Source organism: Lepidochelys kempii, chromosome 12, assembly GCF_965140285.1.
Source record: "Lepidochelys kempii isolate rLepKem1 chromosome 12, rLepKem1.hap1, whole genome shotgun sequence".
Lineage (NCBI taxonomy): Eukaryota > Metazoa > Chordata > Testudines > Cheloniidae > Lepidochelys > Lepidochelys kempii.
Genome location: NC_136391.1, coordinates 17,673,101 through 17,695,321, shown reverse-complemented (window position 1 = coordinate 17,695,321; position 22,221 = coordinate 17,673,101). Strand labels below are relative to the sequence as shown.

Below are 22,221 nucleotides of genomic sequence, written 5' to 3'. Positions count from 1 at the left end.
ATGAAATAAAATATCTGCATTGTTTCATAATGACAGGGCACAGCTAGTTTAGGGCTGTTGATGAATAAGAGGGCCTTGAGCATGACTAGGACTGTCTGTTGTTCACCACATCAGAAAACAAATGCCAAGTCATTTTATTTAGGGTCTTCTATTCATCAATTCCTTTCCCAACAGGAGCTGAAAGGTGGGTGTAGGAATAAATCAACGGGGAGCAACATTCCCGGGATCAGAAACTGCTCTTTCGGAGGTGGAGGCGGCGCTGGGGCCCAGAAAGACGGAGCCTTGAATTAAGGAAGCGTGGAGCCATAGCAACCCAGGATGGCCTCCGGGAGGGGTTCTGCGTCCTAGAGGTATAACCCTCCCGCCGGGGCACTCCTAGCCAGCTCTGCTGCCACTGATGGGGAAGGGCGGGTAGGAGCGAAGGTCAACACAACACTAGTGTACATATTGGGCCAAAACATCACAGGGGCAACTCCACCTCGTTCTATTGATTTCAATGGTGGTAACCAGAGATGTATCTAGCCAATATTTCCTTTTTCCTTGAAAGATTTGAAAGCACTGATTTGTCTACTCTGATCTCCACAGGAACTGATCACACACTAAACTTTAGCCAGAGATCTGTTTCTATTTTTGTTTTGAGACTGCAGTTTTGGAAGTGATTTAGTAACAAGAATTTGCATTCTTTAAGGGCAGGAGTTTTTCCTTTGATTTCCGTCGGCTTTTTGGATCAGGCTCTAAGGGACCACAGAAAGCTCAGTCTGCACAAGGAGACCCCAAAAAAATATGGCGCATTACAGCAAAGGAGAAGAAACAGAATAACTCATAATAATCTCTCTGGAAAACCTGTGAGGGCATTAGGGGTTACATGATTCAAGTTAGAATGTGTGTGTTTGACTCAGTAGCAATTAAAATTGTCAACCTATGTATTATGGGTCAGATTTTACCCTCTGGCCCTGCGTTCATTTGTGGAAAATCCCAGAAAGAGAAATTAATCTTTCATCATGTTGTAAGAGTTTCAAAATGAGTTGAACACACAAAGCTTTCAGACCAACAAAGAGAACTGTTTTTGCCACTCTATGTAAAAATACTAAGAGAATGCATTTACCATGACATTTCTCAATAATTAACTGTATTCTAATCTCATGCAGAAGCTCACCCTGGTGCTAATTAAGATGAATTGTTTCAGGGGTTTTGAGAAAAATATCACCTTCACTTGTAAAACCTGATGACAACATCTGATGTGTTAGACAGAGCCCTGATTACTTTAACGCACTGTAATGCTTGATAGATAGGTTATACGAAAAACTGTGAGCCTATGAAGTCAACACAGTGCAGATATGGAAGAAAACCAAAGGTAGGGTTCGTATAATTCACATCACAATAGAATGAATTAAAATATAAAGCTGTTTTCTTTGTTTTCAAAAACAAAAGTTAGTATTTCTTGCAATAACCTTGCTTTGACATTGTTACCAATCAATTATACCACAAATAATTCAGTCTTTAATTAGTCCATCTGTTAATTGTTTAAATTCACAACTTAGCTTTATAAATCTGAATAATAACATAAATGCTCCATGGTCTTCGTAGCTGGTTTCTTGTTTAAAAAAGCAAAGTGCCTAAGGGACATTCTTGGGCCGATCACCATATTCTTGAAGTTTGTAAATGGCTTTGACTAGCAGTTTGCAGTCTCCTTCATACTCCCATTGGAATGTTTTGTAGATCTCAACGGACTCTGGGTCTGCTACATGTGGCATGGGAGAGGATTTCAGCATCTCTGATTTCTTTTCACTCGTCTTGCTTGCAGGAAAATTTGAAAGCACTGTAACCACCATCTCCAATTCTTTGCTGCCAGACTGAGGGCTTTGTTGGTCAAAACTTATGCCTTAAACTCAACCAGAAGCTATTCAGGAGCAAATACAGATGACAGAACACCAGGGAAGTGCTTTGTCTGTGAAGCACAACTTAACGAATGAACAGCCTTTGAAATGCCATGGGGCAGCAAAGTGAGTGCCTCCGCTATTGCCAACTTTCACAATTTGAGCCCCCACTGAGGGATGCGGAAGGTTTCATTCACTCCATTTGTGCCAAGATTTAGCTTTCTCCTGACACTGTGTAAGAAGAGTGAGACATACATGGTCTAGTCTCTTACCAGCACTTATTTCCTGATCCTCCCTACATAAGGATCAGGGTTACAAATGGTGATACTCTTGTCACAGCAATGGTCAATCTCCATAGACTCCACTAGCTACTGGTTACACCCAATCACTATCAACTGCCCCCCTCTTCCATTTGTTATACGTATATTTTTATAGCTGCTTTCACTTCCCCTCTAAACCAGGCCACTATTTTACTCAGTACGACCTTCTTCCTCAATTGTAGGATTGTGGCTTCTTTTGGGCTTCTAGTCAAGTGTTCTTAAGCAATTCCCAATTGTCATTCACATTTTTCTGATTAAATTCTTGCTCCCAGCTGATTTGGCTCCTAATTGTTTTCAGCTTTGTACAATTGGCGCTTTTTAAAGCACCAAGTATATACATGACTGGTCTAGACTTTCTTCTTTATTCAGTTGTGCATCTGTAACTCCCCTTCACGCCTTCAAACACTGCACTCAGAGCTCACCACTTACAGCCACGTTTCTTAACAGCAGAGATGTTATTGCTGTACACACAAAATGTAGGTACATCAAACACGCATTTGTATCTCTGCATTTGTTAGCTGTGCAGATGCACAGAAAGGGTTGGGGCCTTGGTCCTGTCTGGGCTTTGTCACTTTGTATATAATTTCATGGGAGAATCCCCAAAATAAAGATCCATATAATATAAAATAACATTTTGTGACAAGTGATGCAATTAGAGTGGTGGCATTTTGTATATGACCAGGAAGAGTAACAGGAACGGTCTACTTTTATTTAATTAAAGCTCAATGATTTCACATCTAGAGCCTCCTCAATCCAGGATCTCCAGCCTTCAGCCTCGGGTCTTTATCAGGCCCTGAAGCTGGCTTGGGATTTCAGGCCCAGCTACTCTACAACATATGGCTGCAGTCCCCAAGCCATACATCTAGAATTCATTTCCTTCCAGCCCTCATTAATGCCAATTCGATAATGCCCTCTCCAAATGTACACATGCTCGCAGGCTAGGGAGTGTATTTCCTTAGTGCTGCTTGGATGTCACAGCAAAGTGCTTGCTGAGATGTGAAGGCAAAACCAAACAATACAATTACAAAATGTATCAATCATTCTCTAGTTTGCAAAATGCAGATCAGACACAAGGCCAAGTGAATTACAACCACTTCAGGTAGTAAAACTGATGGTTGCTAGAGCAGCAGTGAGTCAACCATCTCTAGCAACTAGACTCATGTGGCCAAGCTTGCAAACTCACGGAGTGCTGTCCTGGAGCCATACATTTTGGGGGCCACATAGAGGGTTTATCTTAGTTGTATGTGTGTATATATACACATTAACACTAGGGGTTGTATGATTTTCCATTGTCCTAAACATTGCACAGTCATTTACACCAGCGTAAAGTGGGTATAAAATGCTATCAGGTCAGAAGGGTAGGCTTATATACCCACTTTGCACTGCTGGGAAGGACTACAAGAGGTGCAGGACAATAGTAAATCAGGCTCATAGTATCTATATCTGTCTGTCTGCTGGGCAAAGGGTACAAACAAATTATTTGTCAAATATATTTGAAAAATATCATGAAGCTCCTGAAATAAATTAGTTGATGATGATTTGAACATCTCTACTTTTTATTAGAGAAAGCTTCGATGAAACTCTGCTACAGTTCCACAGGAGCCTGAGTACCTGTGCCTTAATTTTCTCATCATCCGATGAAACAGGGAAATGATCTCACCAAAGACCTCTTTTCTTGTACTGTTTTTCATGGTCTGCTTCTGTGTGCAACCTTCTTGACTCCCCTCATTCATTCTGCATAGAAATAAAGAACCCAAAGGACTGTTTTAAATGAATGGGCAAAATACATAATGCCTGGTCCAACATGTCAACAATATTTCATCATCAGAGCACAAAAATTCACCTAAGTGCCTTCAACAACAAGCACCAAAACCTGCCATGCCATTAACAATCTTGGACAGTGCAGCAAAGCAGAAACTGTATGGGCAGGCGCGCCCTGTGCAAAGAGAGTCCTGATGGTCCAGGGCGGACTTCCACAGGGCAAGCTAGGGATGAGCACTGTGGAACATCATCTGCTGCTTCTCTGAACAGAAGCAACATGTACAGCCACCATCTGCTGGCTAGCACTCAGTGAGGACATCAGCTTGCATGGCTAGGCATAATGCCCTAGAGATATGGTGTGTTGACCAGGTCTCTCTCCCAGCAGCCTCTCAATTATTATGAGATTATTTGGCCTGGCCTCCAAAAACTCTCACACTGCTGTTGACACAGGGTTTTGTGGCTGCCCGCACCCTTTATTTCCCCATGCATCAGCTGAAAGGTAAGATAGAGCCCTCTATAACTTAACTGGATCTATGTACAAGGCACATCATAATGAATGTCCCATGGATTCATAACATTGCTGGGAGGAATACGGCATGGTGAGCGTGCTGCTTAACTGGACACACTAATGTACAATAAGTGGGCAAAATGTGTTGTGTTCATCCCAAATTTCAAGGAAGAACTTTAAAAGCTGATTGTTAGCAACATATTTTTACTGCACTAAAACATCAGTTTGATTTCTTTGGATATTCCATGCTGGGCGAAGTGATGCCTACCATATTTACTATCATGGTAGCTTGCAATTCTGTAAAGCAAGTAACACAAGAAATAGTAACTCAGTCCCAGAAAGTCAGCCCCGACCCAATCCATGTGTACAACCTCCCCGATCACATCTCACCTTGCCTGCTTAGGAAAATATTTGGGGCCATCTGCCTGAAAAGTGGTGCAGAAATGCAAATTATCATTAGTATTCTTCATAAGAAATGATTCACAGTTCACTGACTCTGAGAGCACTCAATGGTATCAAATAGAGCCTGGGAAAGCGCTCTCCCTTCATTTTATGTCCTGATGTGCACTGACTGGAAACTGCCCGTATGATCTAAGGGTAAATCTCAGCAGCATCCTGGAACTGTGTTAGGCAACAAGCAGTTGGAAATGAAACCTCTGCGTATCAGCATATGAACTGCAATGGAAAGTAGAGGAGGCATTAAACAAATACACAGTGAGATGACACAAACCCTTCATTGCCTTGGCCCATTTTTGATTGTGTGAACCTCACCAGAACTGAGCAACCCAGTCGAAAATAACCTTCACCCAAAATAATAACAACCCCACACCTCTCTGACTACCCGCATCAGTCCACCCAGCACCTCAACAAATGGCCCGGGAAACAGATGAGCTTTGCAGTGGGGCCCTCTAAATAACAAAGCCAAGCTCTGCCCAAACAATAAAGGAGTATGCTTCAGAGCCAACGACCATGCACAGGCAACGGCCTGCCACCAGCCCTGTCCCTGTTAACACAGGGGCAGTTTGCTCTAGTACCTCTGCATGGCAGTGGTACTAAATGGAGAGACCCTCTCTCTCTGGCAGGTAGGTCCTAAACGTGGTAGAGCTTTGTAGGTCAAAACTTATGCCTGAATCTCAACCAGAAGCTATTCAGAAGCAAATACAGATGACAGAGCATCAGGGAAGGTGCTTTCTGTGTGAAGCACAACTTAACAAGCGAACAGCCTCTGCAATGCCATGGGGCAGCAAAGTGGAGGGCCCCCACTGTGGCCTATTTTCCCAATCTGAGCCCAAGTTTCATGATATGGTACTTTTTGAATGCTCCAGAGGCATGTAATTAGGGGAGAATCTAAGCTTCCATTTTTAAAGTAAGTTTCTAGCCCTCTTGGTTGAGGAGGAAAACTTGAAAAACGTGGCCCTTGAAAGCTACAACACCAAAAGAGAAAATACCCCCAAAAGTTACTTGTAAGTTAATCTCATGATTTTGGGGGCCTAACTCATTATTTTTGAACATTTAAACTTTGCAATACTAAACCCAGATCTGCTGAATATGCTGGACTCATTACTTTACACCTGAAAGTCCATCAGAGAGTAGATGTTTTTCAGGTATCCACCGAGTAGCTAAAGGAACAGGTGCAAGGAGGAGTGCCACTCATCCTAAATGTCATGAGAACAACCTCAAACTGGGTGACTGATCCTAACCAACTACTTGGAGATCAGCATTTTCATCAGATCCCAGTGCTTAACAGGATTAAGCCATCGCTTGCTACACAATAAAAAGTCCTAAACTCAAAATATCTTTCAGAGTCACCATCACTTCACCGTTAGAATTGCACACAGGGATCAAGAGCAGTGGATGGAATTTAGAGTCAGAGTGGATATTTCATTTAATCATAAGTCCTGGTGATTGAGCCATTGAGCTAAATAGCCTTGCAGGGGCACATTTTCTAACATCAGTGGCTATGTTGCACTGCAAATTCAACATCCATCTGTGCACAAACCCCTGGCTTAGCATGTGCAAATGCATAGTTAATAGGTAACTGTTAGTGCAAGCACTTATTTGGCAGCCACAAACTAACCTCTTGATTTGGAAAAGTTGTCCCCATCATTGAAAGTGGATATTATTTTTCCTACATCCTAGAGGAAGCTGGTAGAGTCAGGAAAATATGGATACTTAGTCTCTTTCCAGCAAGTCAGTTCCTTACAAACTGACTAATGCAGTATTCATTGAGAGTATTCAATATTGAACCAAGTCTAACAGGGCTACATTGTGACAGGTGATTCAGCAGGTTTGCAGGCGGAGAACATTCCACTCTGTTGTACAGTCCAAGCATGACCTGTCAGATTGCAGTCTCTTGGTGCACCGCAGGGGGAGGCAGGGAAAAAGCATCCCGACCCCAAACTTTGACCTGAAAAGTCCTCATGGGAAGCAGGTCCCTTGGGAAGGAATCGTGTCCCCCCACAGGCACTTTCTTTCCCTCGAGTCCCCATGTTGCACTGCAGCTCTGAACATACTGATCTCTGAATAGTTGGTCAGGATCAGGCACCCAGTTTGGGGGACTGCCCTTCTGAAGTTGGGATGATCCCATGACATTCAGGGCAGTGCCTAATGCCATAATCTGACCTACAATAATCTTCCTGGAGACCTGTAGGGCAGATGCCCAGAAATCCTTAAAATGGAGGAACAAACCCTAGGTTATATTCACAGTGCAGTATCAGACTCAGGGCAAGCTCTTCAGAAGTGAACATTAAGAGCGAGTAGTAGTATGTTCAAACCGGAATTTTGTATGTAGTAGTAGTATGTTCAAACCGGAATTAAGCTATCAGCTCACATACAGTGGCCTGAGAGCATGTCATTGCAAACCTGGAAAATACCTGATATACTTCATTGCATTCAACCACACAGAAAGAACTTGAGAAGAACACTTACCAGAAGGCAGAGGAAAATTGGTGCTTCAGTTACAGTTGCTAAACATCAACACAAACCATGTCAAGTCAACATCTACTTATCACACCTCCTTTAGTGTATAAATATAAACAGTAATGTACGGTAGAGCCTTCCACCTCTTGTGAATTGTGCATACACCACAACCATCCCTTCTTCTAAAGGGCTGTCTGCCGTGAGTTGCTTTAGCAGAGATGTCTCTGAAATCTCACAAAGATTAAAGCACTTCCAAATACGAGGTGCACGCTGACCCAGGAATAAGCTAGGTTTGTAGTCTGCTTCCACTGTCACTGCTTGCCAGGGGAGTAGCACCATGTCCCCTGCCACATCAAATCCCATTTCTCAAAGCACCAGCTCCTTCAAAAAGGGGCTTCTGGAAATGTTTTTTCAAGGCTAATTTTAGAGTGCTCAAGCATCCTCTGTGGAAACACAGCCTTTCTGCTGCAGTTCTGTGTTCCTAATGCAGACATTTTACGGCAGGTCGCGTCTCTTACAGAGTTATATTACTGCTCCCCATATCTATTTATTAGCGGACAGGTCACTGGATTGGGTCACAGAAGACTTGTGCGCTGTTCAGAACTCACTCTGCCACCCACCTGCTTTGTGACTGAGCAATCAAATGCTCTCTCTGCTTCCCCTCCCATCCTTTATCAGTCTTGTCTAATGAGCTTGCAAGCTGTTCTGGGCAAGGCTGTCTCATTCTATATGACTGGACAGTGCCTTGCACCAGAGGGCCTGGATTACAGCTGGGATATCTAGGCACTACTGAAATACAAACAACAAAATAAAAATGTACCCATCATATATCTGTAAAGGAGAGTGCAATAGGCCCAGTGGGTTGGCAGCAAGGACTCCACTTGACACAGCACTGACCTCATGGGTTCCAGAGTAACCTGAAATCTTTGCTCCCTAGGGCAGCTCCAGGACATCACCTCCAGGCTGGGCTTGTACTCAAGGGGGCAAGAGAAGTGAGAGCTCACTGGGTGTTCACTGCATGGTCACGTTGCATCACATAGTCTGTACAGTAGTCTGCTCAAGCAAATTCCTGGTCAAAGATGGAGGGCCACATTTCCAGCGGCCTAGAATAAAACCGGGAAAAGCTATTGTCAGTGAATGAAGATGTAGCGCTCCACAGGCCCCACCCTAAAAGATGGCCCTGAAGCCAATGACCAAGCACTCACACAATCCTGGACAAGGGAGGCCCCACCCCGAAAACACTGTGAATACATTCAAAGAGTTAATGCCTGTGTGCTAGAACAACAACGAAGAATGATTTCTCTTCCAGATCCAGAGAGGCCGATGCACTTGTTTTGGTCTCAGAAATGAATCACCATGTACAGAAAAAAATTCCTCAACACTTGTATGAATCATGCTCTCATCAATAAAATAGGAGAGAAAAGGAGTATTTTGCATTTCTGAAGACTTAAATGCTTGAGATACATAGGTGTTTGTGCACGCACAAAGGTCCATTCAAGAAGCTAAACAACAGATGATGAAATCAACCAGTGGGAAGGTGCACTGACGCATCCATTTGCTCATACACAAATTAACGAAAAGCAGGTGAACAATGAGCCACCACTTTTCTTCCCTGTACATTTTTGCTGAAAAATAATAATAGCCAGAGTCAGTTCAGCAATTGCCTGCACACAGCTCAGCATGTAGTTCAGTGAATTATTTGGCACATTGCACATTCAGTAAGATCCAACCTGTTTTAGGCTAGGATTTTCAAAACAGCCTTAGGGAACTAGGCACCCAAAATCCATTGAATTTCCAGTATGAATTTTCCTTAGGATGTTCTGAAAACCCCAGCCTTAACTAATAGAAGGAATATTTTCACAATGAATGGTACCCTAAGTACCTGCCTTATCAAATGGGAAGAGTCAGGTTCTACATAGCTGTGGTATCCTTTACATGCAGCTGATGCTGTATTTTGCAAAAACACACATCTGGCTTGTTCATACCACTTTCTCCTTCAGTTGATACTAAATATTTTTGGTCAAGTTCTGTGCCTCAGTTACACCTGAACAACACAGTGAAGCTGAGGCTGTATGAGAATTTAATCCTTTGTGTTGCTTTAGTACTAAATAAAAAAATTAAACCTATTTTATTTTTTCATTTTACAGTATACTAAATTCTGTCAGCATATTAAAAGGACAAACACTGAGGTGGTGATAGCAAAAATAAAAGTTTTAATTGTTATTTATTTTGGTGCAACAGAAAACTAAAAAGTGTGTGCTACTCTGAAGCTGAAGAGAACAAGCCTGCTGTTTTTGAGGCACTTCCCTTGCTTTCATTTCCTAAATTTATTTTAAAAGATTTGTTATTCATTTCAAATGTTCCTGGTATTGTGCAGCAATAACAAGGCGAAAACCATTTTTGCCAAATGTAGACCCTTGTTATGGAGAAAAATCCCAGCTACTCAGTTTTTTCTAGTCTGATTTTATACCAAACTCACCCTCATAAAAGCTACTCTTAGCACCCGAAAACGGTTGTCAATTGGGTTAAACAAGCGGAAAGAAAGGACATGGCAGTTTCCATAAGGATGGAATGAAGGATTTTCCAGCATTTTTTCCATTCAGTTTTGCTCCTAAATTTTTTTGGGGAAGACTACAGACAGAGAAGAGCACCATGCACAAATACACCTTACACAATAGGTACTTAAGAAAATAGCCCACTGTGTTTGGGAGAGTAAATCAGAAATAAAAATATTTAAATAATGTGCAAACAGAAAGTTAGAGATTGGCTCAATCCATAAAGTTCAGATCATGATCCAGACTTTCCCAAAGTTCAAGGATGTTCAGATCCATGTGATCTGGACTTGGGTATATCTCTAGGAAAAAGAAAGAATAAACGATCTCATTACATAGATCCAATACACTGAAACTCTCTTCAACACATAACGTGAACACATTTTATGTTTAGAAATCTATAAACCAGATCCAGTGTCCGTTGAAGGTAACAGAAACGCCCCCACTGACTTCAATGGGCTTTGGTTTCAGAGCATGGGTTTTAATTCTCCCCCCACCCCTTCCCGCAACTAACAGAGAGAGGGAGACAGAAAAGTGTAAGAGTTTGCTCCTCCTTCTTTGCAATATTCCTCTCCAGGCTACAGACCTCAGCAGTATCCACAAAAGTCTCCTTCCATCTTCTCCCATGTTCTTCTCTGATGGGCGTTCCATTGAACCCTCCTTGTTGTTACTGTACATTGTGGGCTCAGATGGATTTGATTTTTATTGTGTATGATTATCAACAGTTAATAACAGTGTTTACTTTCAAGCACTTCTTTCCATTTTTCTGATATTTTTTATTTGTATGAGGAAGTACCAAAAAAGGCTTGGATGTTCTTTTTTAATATAAAATCTAAAAAAGGCAGCTGTCACAATTCATAACAGATTTGAAGTAAAACCATAATATTGAATGACATATCTCATGATATCAATTTCATAATTGAGCATTAGATAGAACTGAGCACAAACGAATGCAACGGTTTTCCTGCATTCATCATAATAAAGACGATAAAAACATAGATGTTGCACTTACATTTTTGAAAGTTTCAGTAAACAGTGGAAGAAACTGATGACTGCAGCATGGGCCAATTAAAAGCTAATCCTTCCCAAACCTATCTGTGTGATGCTGTGGGAGAAATGGGCACACAGGGAACCATTTTGAGGCATGAGGACAAAACATTTGTGATTTAATGTACGACCCTGGGAGAAGTTTTCAATGCAGACTTCCTATGGTACCATGGATTCATTTTGTTCCATCAAATCCATAGCATGATGTCTAAACATGGTCCTCTAATGTATACAATTGCCAGGCAGGGTGGATGAAAACGAGAAGTGATGTTTATTAGGAACAGGGAGTAGAAAGATCATTTATAGGTTTTAAATGCAATGGATGGATGGCCAGTGAAATTATCCATTGCCAAGGCAATTTTCCTCTGCAAGGCTTTGTCCCTTTGAATAAAGACAACCAGTAAAAATGGAGGCAGTCATCCATGATGATACAGTGGCCATTCTTCTCTTTCAAACACTTGGGCATTTCCAGAATTGTAAATTGGTAGAGGCCAAAGTTTATCACGCTGTCATATTTGTATAGAGGAAGCAGAGTAACTGCTTTTTGTTTTCCTGCTGCCAGAAAGTTTAGTATGATTAAAATATAAAATGGTGTCTGGAATAGCCCTATAAACATGTCCACTCCCATCAGCATTAGAAATGTTCAGATCAAATTTATTTAACACAGTCCTGGAACAACAGCTTCAGACCGGGCTTTCACTGCTCTTTTCTCATCATCGTGGGAGTTACCACTAGCTCCATTTCCATGCTTTGACCAATTTTGAAACACTTTAGCCAACCCTCTGTTGCTTGAAATACCTCCCTTCCCAACTGCTCAACCAAATGCTCCATTCTCTCTCTCTTGCACTGTTCCACCTGCAAGTGCATCCAGCCCTTTTCTTTTGTTCAGGACTGCTACCACAGCTGCTAACTTATTTAAGGAGCGTTGTCTCTGCATTCTGCAGGAGAAAAGAGAGTGCAGAATCTTCAGATATTATTGAGTAACTTTTGGTTGGTTTCTTAAGAGACTGTGTAGTGTTATTTCCTTTACAGGCAGCCCCTTACCACTAGAATTTCTAAACAGGGAGGCAAATACAGACAGCATGTGAATTTGTAAAAAGGGACGCTTTTTCTGGTAAACAGATATACCAGGCAGATAGTTCAAGGATATATAGCTTAAGCAGCTGGATGGAGCAGGAGGGCCTTGATGATACTTTATTGGAGGACTTCACACAATTTAAAAAATAAATCTGCTTTGAAAATTGCGGAATGTCATGCAGAATTTCTCTTATTTCCATCCATACTGCACTATTTACAATGACACATTTCAATAAACTCAAATCTTTGCAATTCTTCAGCATTTGAGAAACCTGGCTCTTCACTGAAGTCAATGGGAGGCTTTCCATTAACTTCAATGTGCATTATTGGATCAGGCCCTAAAGGATTAGTTGGATTTTTATATGGGGAGTGGGGAGGCCGCAAGAAAGAAAAATTCTGCTCTCGGTTACACTGATGTGAATGGAGCTACTCTCCATTTACCCTGCAGTATAACCAAAAAGAGAATTTAGCTCCCATTTAGAAAGTAATTACAGAATGGAGTTAAAGATATTTTTTTGAAGTGTGTGCTAACCAGTAAGAACTGCGCCACAAACAGAGCTGGGCTGGAATCGGTTCTCTCCTCTCACGAAACTATGAAATTTCAAAAACTGTCCCGTTCTGCATCAGGATGAACTCAAGACCTTTCCAGGATGAACTCAAGACCTTTAACAAAAACGGAGAGAGCCCAAGACCTACCTCACAACTGGTTATGGGAGCCCTGGTCAAATCCCTCTTTGGCCTGATTTAGAACAGGACTTGAACCGGGGACTCCAATGTTCAAGGAAAACGCCATAACCACCACATTACTGGGTAATCTGGGGGGTGGAGAGGGAAGGTGTCTCTTTTTCTCTTCCATCCTCTGCACATTCCCAAGGAACATTTCCTCTAAACTGACCTTTTGTGAGAAAAGTTTCCGTTTCAATAAGTCAGCATTTTCTAACCAAAGAAAAAACAAAAACATTTTGACTAGCCTCCAAGAACTGGTCATTTGACCCAAAAATTGCTGGGTAAAATTCCTGGTATATCCAATGAGAGGTCTTTGTGATAGAAGCAGCTAGAAAAGGACTGAAGCTTTTCTCCTTAGAACCTACAGCTACAGTGTACTAATAAAGGGCCTGATTCTTACTGGCCTTACTCACACTGTGTTTGACATCAGTGGGACTCCTTGAAGAGGAAAGTACTAACCGTTAGGTGCATGGCAGAATGAAGCAAATGGAATTGTGACCCAAAATACAGTATTGCCAAACCAATAATAACCTTAGTAACCTCCCACTGGTTACACAACAGGATACAGATTTCCTGCAAAGAAATAGAATATGCTCAAATAATCACCCTGTGTTTAGATTTCAGTCTGAGAGACAGACAGGTTGATCATTTGCATTTGTGTATTAGTCTCCACTAAAACAACCAAAACAGGAAAAATAGTAAATGGGAAGTTCTTGATTAGAACTCTTCATCTGCTCTTACAGCTGTTACACTAGCAGTTCCTGGTGGCTTTAATAGGACTATTCGTGTGAGGTAAAATTACTGGTATGACAAAGAGGTTGCAAGATCAAGCATTATATTTTTAATATTTTAAAACCAGGAAAATACATTCTGTTGACCTAAAGACCTTCAGGTCTGGATTGGGATTTATAGGTATAGGGCTTGCTTTGGAAAGAATAGGAGAACTTTAGACTGAGTGAAAAGCACTTGTGGACAGGAGTAATTTGCAAAATTATGCAACACTTAATAAAATTGCCAGGATTCTGTCCCATTTCCTCTGGGGAAATGTGCAGAAAACTGCACTGAATGGACCAAAAATTGTTCTCTTGTTGCCAATAATTTCCTAACAGACTATTTTATTATTAGATATGTCACATTCATTGAACATCTCTGCAATTTTTACATTTGCCCTTTTCACACATGAAGCCCAGGACTGCACTAACATGAAGACTGAACCATGCTTTCTCCTTTCAAATCACCACTAAGCTCAGGCACAAGGCAAGCACAGATACAATTTGCTCTGTATTTGACTTGCTTGTATGGTACCTGGCGGTGTGGGTTAACAAAACTGACATATCCTAGCATTTCTCAGCTAAAACACTGCATTTACTGCCACCTAAGGGAACTAAGTAAGAATAGGATTGGAAAATAAGAGATCGTACAAAGCCAGTGACAATCTTGTCTCTTTTTCTCTGACTGCACAGTCTGTGATTTGAACAGTGTTTGTAGAGGTGGTCAAAAATTTTCCAACAGAACATTTTTCTTACAGAAAATGCTCATTAATTGATATGAAAACATTCTACAGGAACACGTGTGTTTTGTCAACATTTCATTTTGGAAAAAAAATTGAATAGAAGCATTTTCATAAAGCGAACACTTGAATGAAAGATTTCCATTTGTCATTTTGAATGACTTGTTTTGAAATTTATTTTATTTTATATCATTTTATAAAAGATAAAATCAAAAATCAAAATAAAATAGATAAAAAGTTAAAATCAGAACAAAACATTCATTTATTTGACCTAACAAGAATTTTATTTATTTTTGGAAATGTCATTTAATAGGAAATCTCACAATTTTTTAAAATGTCAAAATTGCCCCAGAATGGAAATTCCCAGTGTTGACCAGCTCTAATTATATGAAATAAACCTTCTTTGGTATCTCTTGAGGAGATACAGCACAGCGGGCTCACATTCTTCTATACAGCTCAGATCAGTTTCAGTAACTTTATCAGCATGGCACATGTTGCTAAAGCTCATACATCATGGATGTACATGATTAAGCCTGCTCTCACAATTTTAAAAGTTTGGGACCAGATACTCCCATGTTAGGACAGCTTTACACAACTCTGCTGGCCCAAAGCTATATTAAAGCTAGCTGAAGCTGCCCATAAGAGGATTATCTCACAGCAGTTCCTACACCAGTAGGGTTGCCAGTTTTGGTTGGATGTATTCCTGGAGGTTTCATCACATGACAATAATTAATTAAAGATTAATCTTTAATTCCTGGAGACTCCAGGACAATCCTGGAAGGTTGGCAATCGTATACACCACCAGTCCTTCTTCCTGTAGCCAGTAAAGGGCAAAGCTGTGGGGGAAATGGGTGTAGCCAGGTCATCCTGTAGTGGCTTTGGTGTTTGAAGGCTTTGCTGGGGTGGCTTCTTGGGGCTTCCTTTGACTATGTGCTTCAACCCTTCTTCTCTCTCTCCCGACCCCACCTCCACACACAGACACTTTAAAAACAATGGTTGAAAGCCCTGCTTTTCCAGAGGAATAAGCTGTTTTAGTCACTCTCAATCCGAAATTTGGTGATACCACCTTTGCATTTCCACATTATGATGTCAGCTGTTCCCATGACATTGTTTTGTTTGTGCAGCACGTTGATGGTGCTGGTGGGGAGAGCTCAGATGTTAAATTATCCTGTCGCCGTAGTCTCAGACTACAGTCATCAGGCTTTCAGGGCTCCTAAAGCATTCCATTCTTGTAGGAAATACTTGAATAGCCATTGGGCCAGACACAGAGTTAGAACGACTCTGGAGCCCAGTGGTTAGGGAACTCGCCTGGGTTTCTATCCAAGGTCCACTGAATGCTGAAGTATTTATACAAAGGGGAACAGCTTCAACAGGAGAGATTCAGAGAGCCCCACCCCAGAATATCCTATAGCTTGGTGATTAGGGCACTTAGCTGGGCAAAGGGAACCCTTGGTTTGAGTCCCTGCTCTGGAGCAGGGATTTGAACTTAGATGTCCCACACCCCAGGAATGTGCCCCAACCACTGGGCTAAAGTTATAAGAGGGCACCACACCACCACCACCACCTCCATTGTGTAAGTCTTGCCCAACAAATAAAAACAAGACAGTTCGTTAATGAGTAAATGAACAGTTCTGACAGTTCCAAAATTTTCTTTTTTTCATTTCATATGAAATAATTGGCCAAAAATTAACATAAATTGGTGACATGTTTCAGTTGACTGGAATCTAAATTTTATGGCCAAAAAAAAAAAAGTTTCAGCTGAAAAATTTCAAGCAGCCCAAGTCCAGGACACTTCTAACTAATCATGCCAAAACCCTGGCTCTGCTCCTCATGGTCTACATCTGTTTTACAGGCTCTGAGAAACGGGCTACTGGGTCTTATGTACTTCACTTTCATTTGGCATGAAAGGAAAGGAGATTTAAATCTGTAGAATTCTTAGGCCATGTCTACAGTACCCACCGGATCGATTTATCGCATCTCATGTAGACGCGATACATCGATCCCCGATCGCTCTGCTGTCGACTCCAGAACTCCACCAGGGCGAGAGGCAGAAGCGGAGTCGACGGGGGAGCAGCTGCCGTCGATCCTGCACCGCAAGAACGCGAAGGGATTCTAATTCGATCTAAGATACGTCGACTTCAGCTACGCTATTCTCGTAGCTGAAGTTACGTATCTTAGATCGATTCCCCCCCCTCCCGCCCCAGTGTAGACCAGGCCTTAGTCTATGAAAAAATACCTCCTCCCACCCCACTGTCCAGCTGGTAATAGCTTATCTAAAGTGATCATCAGGTGGGCCATTTCCAGCACAAATCCAGGTTTTCTCACCCTCCACCCCCACCCCTCCACATGCTATTACCAGATGGACAGTGGGGTGGGAGGAGGTATTTTTTCATATTCTCTGTGTATATATAAAGTCTGCTACAGTTTCCACGGCATGCATCCGATGAAGTGAGCTGTAGCTCACGAAAGCTCATGCTCAAATAAATTGGTTAGTCTCTAAGATGCCACAAGTACTCCTTTTCTTTTTGCAAATACAGACTAACACGGCTGTTACTCTGAAACCTGTCTAAATCATTTGACTCGCACTGGCGTAAAACAGATATTTAGTCAGGAGGAGAATAAGAATCATGCTCATTGTATATGGTCACTGATGCTAATGGATCCAGATTAAACAGACTTTCTACCAGGTGTCTAGACTTCCCCTCCCACCCCAGCATTTTTTTCAGTCTCCTGTAATTTTACTCATTTTGCAGGTAAAAATCTAAATACAGTACATCGCCATTAGAAGAAAAATGCACAGAAAGGAGTATTCAGATTCAGCTGAATCACAGCTGCTCAAGTCTGCAAGCCACACATAGATGCTGCAAAGATCAGATACAACATAATATTAGCTGTCAAAGATAATTAAATCTCATGTGCAGGTTAATGCATGCAAGTCAAAGCCTCAATTGAAAAGAGAGCCTGAAGTTGCAACAGAGAGAGAGGAGCATACAAAGGTCTGTGAATGAAGGTATCAGTCATCTACGGAGAAAGTTCTTGAAACTTTTTGGCACATAGTTAAAAGAAGAGAAAAGTTTAATAAAGACATGTAACCATTAGGGCCTACGTTTCAAAAAAATCCAAACTCCAGGCCATGAACAGAAATGTAATATACAGTTTTCATCCACAATCATGGTACCTGCCAGCTCAAAGTACTTCATAGTAAGTACCTGCACTGTGAGTGAAATTTACAGTTTCTGTGCCAGGTATATAATCTCTTAAATCCTAGTATTCTGAGATCATAAGCGGGACATATGCCTCTTATGGGATGAATTCACACTGGAGTGAATTTCACACTTCGTATGTCTGGATCTGTACATCAGATTTTAAAATTCAGGCCCTTCTAATATACATGAAGAGCCATTACTAGTATTAAAACTGTATGCTCTTTCAGAGGTAGGAATGGTATTCTGTAGAGGCATTGGGATATTTTGTGTTTTTTCCCTGATGGAATAAGCATGAGGGAGAATTTATATCTAGTTAATGCCCACACCTGCCAAACCTCATTCAATTCAGGTTGTAACTGTTTATCACAGATGTGATCTTAACAGGGAGTTTTGCTTTACTAAGGACCACAGAATCAGGCCCTTAGCTGAGTTCCAAACAGAATTAATCAAAAACTTACTTACCCACTTCTAGTCAGGAAAAAAGCCACTCACTTCTACAAATACCTTATTAAAGTTTCTCCACATTCAACAGGCTCTCCTCTTTCCCAGACTCTTGGAGACCATTTAACAAATTGATTGCTAGAGAACAGCACCTTTCACAAGCATCAGAGTAAAAAAAAATAGAGAAGTAAACCCCATATAACAAGCAGATACCCTAAAACAATGGAGGGTCACAATTCCACAAGCGCAAGACACAAGGATACTATCCGCACAGATTGAGGACCAAGGCGTATTAACATTTAAAAAAAAAACTTACACTGCTCAAAAATATTGTTAAATAATTTTAAGCTAAACATATTGAGTTTGGATTTTTAAAGAGCTAAGAGAGTCTGTTGGAGGAGAATTCAAGCCATGTGGTAAAACGTACAGCTGAAGTGCAATTTAAGGTTGATATTCCCTCCCTACCCTCTGCTCCATCAGAGTGGCTTTTCTTTTAAGCTGTCCCCGACACTCGCCTCTGAAATGCTTTTGAAGAAAGGAAAAAAAAAAAGTACTTGACAGTGCTACTAAGGAGCACAGCTCATGCTCAACTCCCTCCTCTTTGTGTCTGAATAACCTGGCTTGGCAATCCACACATACACACATATTTACTAGGAGCAAGGTTTCTCCTCATAGTAGGTACTTCCTACAGCCCCCATTACTGTAACACCTGTGTGCCTTACAGTCGTTAATGCAGCTATCTTCACAATACCCCTCTGAGGTAGGGAAATGCTATGACACTAGCTGCTAGGTGGGTGAGGTGATGGCAGAAGGAATGGAGTGAGGATGAAGAAAAAATGCGGGTCGTCGTCTCTTGCCTTAGATTTAGATTGTAAGCCCTTGGGGAAAGGACCTTCTTTTTGTTCTGTGTTGTACAGCGCCTAGCACAATGGGGACTGGTCAAATGACTGGGGTGCTACCATCATGCAAATAATAATAATAATAATGAAGCAAATAAAAATAATTGATAAGAAGTGTCGATGTTTCAGACTGGAACTGGTCTAGAAAGATTTTAACAGCTCAAAATATAAGAAGTTAAAGGGGCATTGTCCAGAATAAAAATGAATGGAGACAGAAATTTACTGAATATCCCTCACATAACCAGAAGTGCTATTGTCCAAATAATTGTCACATCATTGTGCACCCTTGTTAAGACTAAAATGGATTTTTTTCCAACCAACTCAGAGGTTTTTTCCTTTAGTTCCATGTGTAATTCCTTAAATAATTACACATGTAATAAATTAGTGAAAATCAAAGAAACTGCCCGTCCTTAGAAAACCAGCTTAATTTGGCATGCTCTGCTGCATGCTTCTAAATGCTCCAATTCTTTCAGGCCCCGCTTCAACCAGCAGCCGCCTCTTTGTGCAAGTGATCTTTATAAATAACAGCAAATTGAATTTGGCATTAAGTGAGGTGTGAAATTCTTAAGCAGGCTCCTAAAAAAAGGAGACATCAGGGTCATACAGGGGCTGCCATCATGTTTCCTTCAAGCACATGAGCTGTATTTGACAAAGAAATCAATTACAAATTACCAAGAACACAGCACAGTGCAAATCCCTGATCTCTGTACAGGCCTCAATATGTTTTTTAACTGTTGTTTTGAAATCAATTCATTATGTAGATTGCACTGGTCCTATTTAGCTATTTCAGTTCACCATCTTCACATGGCAGACCCAATCCTCAGCAAGGTGCCAAAGCAGCTATGCTGATTTACACCAGCTGAGGATCTGGCCCAGTGATTTGCTTACCATTGCATGGCAGATCATTTTACAATGCTCTCAAGGTGTCAATTCTGGAAACAGAAAACGTTTTCCATTCTGAACGCTCCACCGGCTTACTTTCAGTAAACATCTCCCACATATTCACATCACCCTCCTCCAATTCTACAGCAGTTGTGATTAACACAAGACACTCAGGGAGACTCCTCGAGTATGGAATTTCCACCCCCTTGGTCAATCACCTGCGTTTTACTGACATACAGGGCATGCTGCGTAACCACTATGCTGACTCAGGCTTTTCCAGGCAAGAAGGTAGACGCTGAATGGGATTCCTTTGGCATTTATCCTGACCACTAGGAGTCAGTTGGCAAACATTACATTTGTTTAATATTTTGCTAATGTTCTAGGATATGATTCATTAGTATCTTTTAATTTCTTTAATTTTTTCAGAGCCTGTTGGTTCTTAAAGTATTTCCTGCCTAAACTGCAGCAATGTAGGAATGTACATGGAATGTAGGAATGTAGGAAAATGATGTTTTCGTATGCTAAAAGCCTAATGAAATATTGCAATTGTAGTTAAAAGCTGTATTTTAAAAATATATATCTCTATAGCTCTATAATGAAATATATAAATGAGACAGATTAGCTAGCCAAATCTTCTGAAGTGCTATCTTTTCCCTAAATATGATTGTACCTCTCTGAGACGTTTGGACCATAGTGACTGACATTTCAAATCAAGATGAATATCTCCTTGGAGCCTGGAATCAGCACTCTGTCTGCACAGAGTTGATTTTTTGTTTCTTTGCTTACAGTAGTTAAGTATATGAACACCAGTGCCTGGGTCAGCATGTCCACTTCATTTCTGAAGTAGTCTGACAGTGGAGTATCACTTAAATAATGGAACACACATCTGGCAGGCAATTGCTGAGGTTGGCTAAGTTTATACAAGGTCAATTCAACCTCTACATTTCTTTTTTATTTTAAAAATTAAGTAATAAGATGACATGGCTAACTGAATCCCCCGGATAGGCCTCCAGGGGGTCGTTTGAAACAGAGTGACCTTTTTTGGAGTTTTCTATTATTAAAAAAGTAAGCACTTTTTTATGGTATGAATCTGAGATACTTCCTCTTCAGAACATTGCAGTAGCTAGCTTGTGCTTACTGCAGAATACTATGACATTTCTTTTATAAAGAGGGTGGACAAACCGTAAGGTAACATATAATGTGAAGCATAAAGTACATGTCCCCTCCTTTAAACGAGGTAATATATCTAATCCAGTTCTGTATCTTGCAAATTAAGGCCTGATTATGCAAGTCTTCTATGTGGAAGATTCCCTAATAGGAATAATGTAGGATCAGGCTCAAGAATATATATGGTTTGTGTTTTTTTACTTAGTTCCTTCCTTTCACTTGTTTTTATGGAAGGACAATACTTTACAACGTTGAAAACACTGTCCAGCCCCTTAGTGTTCCATTATCTTCTTCCTCAAAACAATTGCTTTTAAAAGGATTAAAATCCAGTGTCTTACTTATAGGTACAGCTACATATGTTAAAAGAATTGCTTTAAGATATTTTTATAAGCAGCCAACCCGAGAAATGTCATGACAAATCAGAAAGATTTAGTGAAAACTTCATTTGTGGAGTGCTAAAATCAGCTTAATCCATACTATAAAAAGGTAGCAGCAGGGAAAAATCCAAAAATCCTAAATCTGCTTTATTCAAACGAGATGAACCTTTATCAGTTTTCATACATCTGTCCAAAGTAGATTGTTTGTGGCAGAGTTGGAAATCAACACCAGATATCCCTAGTCCCAGTTCAGTGCTTTCAGTACAAGACAATTTTCTGTCCTTTGAGTCTTCAGAATTTAAAAGAGAAACTCAAATACTTTTTACAGTTTATTTTATTCTCCATTGTTAGAAGATTTAAACTATAAACATCCTTTTGCTGCTACTTGGGTAGTTTTCACTTTCTCCATTTGGCAAACATTGATTTTCTATTCGTGTTTCTTTCAGAACACAAGCCAGCTGCTATATCTGATGAAGTAGGAAAAGAAAAGAAAAGAAAAGAAAAGAAAGAAAGAAAGGAAGAAAAAGGCTGCACTCTAAAGGATGGAAAGCAAACATACAACTACAAAAGTTTTTTTTCTCCTGCTGATAATAGCTCATCTTAATTAATTAGCCTCTTACTCCACCTTTTCATGTCCTCTGTATTATGTATACATATATCTTCTTACTTTATGTTCCATTCTATGCATCCGATGATGTGGGCTGTAGCCCATGAAAGCTTATGCTCAAATAAATTTGTTAGTCTCTAAGGTGCCACAAGTCCTCCTGTTCTTTCTGTCAGCAGGAACAACAGCCCACTTTCAAACCCTCAGATCCTGCTAGTTCATCCCACTTTGGACTACACCAAATAGCTATTAACTAAAAGGGTCAGACACAACACCATCACAGCTCTGTTGTGTTTTAGTTCCATCTTTGGGAATTAGCTTCATCAATGATCATGTGAGCAGAGATCA

At 40.8% G+C, this 22,221-nt stretch overlaps 1 long non-coding RNA gene across 3 annotated transcripts in view; it reads left to right on the top strand.

Moving 5' to 3' along the window:
• LOC140896234 (uncharacterized) overlaps positions 1–22,021 on the top strand; it is an 88,782-nt gene extending 66,761 nt beyond the window's left edge. The window contains exons 4-5 of one of the 3 annotated variants that reach the window (XR_012154472.2): positions 175–350; positions 21,716–22,021. This is a non-coding gene — a long non-coding RNA (uncharacterized LOC140896234). Of the gene's footprint in view, positions 1–174; positions 8,812–21,715 lie in introns of those variants that run through there. The other 2 variants (XR_012154473.2, XR_012154471.2) reach the window with 2 other exon arrangements.
• Positions 22,022–22,221: the final 200 nt, after the last annotated feature.